The sequence below is a fragment of the Mus pahari genome, chromosome 13 (assembly GCF_900095145.1).
Source record: "Mus pahari chromosome 13, PAHARI_EIJ_v1.1, whole genome shotgun sequence".
In the NCBI taxonomy this organism is placed as follows: domain Eukaryota; kingdom Metazoa; phylum Chordata; class Mammalia; order Rodentia; family Muridae; genus Mus; species Mus pahari.
Genome location: NC_034602.1, coordinates 55875859 through 55877450, shown reverse-complemented (window position 1 = coordinate 55877450; position 1592 = coordinate 55875859).

Here is a 1592-nt window from a genome sequence, read left to right as displayed (position 1 = left end):
TATATATATATATATATATATATATATAAAGGAAGAAAGGAAGGAAAGAAGAAAAGGTGAACTAAAGCAGCTAAATCAACACATCACCATATCTACCACACCCTTAGCAATGTGTTCAAAAGCTTGTCTTGTATATATACTGTAGGAAGAATGGATTGGCTTAAACTATGAAGACTGGGTCTCCTACTTTTCCTCACTGGAGTAGACTGGATTTCATCGGGAGAACCTGATAGGCCCTAGTCAGTTGGTTTGGCTTAGTTTGCATCAGATCCATCCAAAGAAGAAATGTACACATTAAATTTTTATAAACAATGTCAAGACTCTCTGAAAAGCCTATCGGTCTTTCTATTATAAGCACATGGGGAATGCAAAAACAGGGGTTAGTGATTAAGAGTATTGGCTGTTCTTCCAGAGGTCCTGAGTTTAATTCTCAGCACCTACATGGTGGCTCTTGACCATCTATAATGATATCTGATTGCCTGCCCCTTACCATCTATAATGGTATCAATATGATTGTCCCTTCTGGTGTGCATGAAAATAGAGCACTCATATACATAAAATACATAAATAAATCTGAAAAAAAAAAACCAAAAGTGTTTGAGAATGTCTTTTCTTATAGCCACTCTCTTAGGTTTCTTTCTTAAAAAGATTTTTGCACAGACATGCTTTTGCTTTGAGTTATGTACATATGTGTATCCCTGTAGGGCTATGTGCATGTGAGTGCAGATGCCTGAAGAGTCCAGGAGCCTCAGATCAATGGGAGTTGCAGACAGTTGTGAGCTGCCCAACATGGGTGCTAGGAATCAAACTCAGGTCCTGTGGAAGAGCAGGAAGCAGTCTTAACAGCGAAATATTTTCTCCAGCCACCTGCCAAGGATCAGCCTTGGCTTGGAGGGGGTTCTGAGAGAAGGGATGTCTGGGAACAGTGAAAAGACTGACTCAGAGTCAAATTGTGGAGCACAAGCTGACGACCTGTGTTCTGCACAAGATGGCTCTGTAGATAGCTCTCTGTAGATGGCTCTGTAGTCTGCCAGAGACAGCTCTCTGAGACAGCTCTCTATTACTGGAAATAATTCTAAATGCTCTCTGGATAGCTCATGGATTTTCTGATTAAAGTCAGAAAAACTGCTAAGGAAAAAAAAAATCTTGTATTTTCCAACCAAGTCAAAAATCCTGTTAGAAAAAGTCTAAAAGTAATTCTTGGGTTTTCCTATCAAAATCAGATAAAATTCTAGAAAAAAAAAAATTGAGAGCTATGTTAGCTCTCAAAGCAGTGTCCCCTCTGGACAGCTGTTAGAAAACATTCTAAAAGATCTGTGTTAGCTCTCTAAGTAATTCTTGTGATTTTCAAGGTCAGAAACCCTGTAAGAAAAAAATTCTAAAAAAGTTATGAAAAATTCTAAAAGAGTTGTGTTCACTCTCCATGGACTGACTGTCTGACCAAAATCAGAAATCCTGTTAATTTTTTTTTTTCTAAAAGAGTTGAATTTGTTCTCCAGAGATCCCCAGTCAGCTCAGTTCTTGCTAGGAGGGGAAAAAAAAAAAAAAAAAAAAAAAACTCTAAAAGAATTATTGTGCTATTGTCCTCTGCT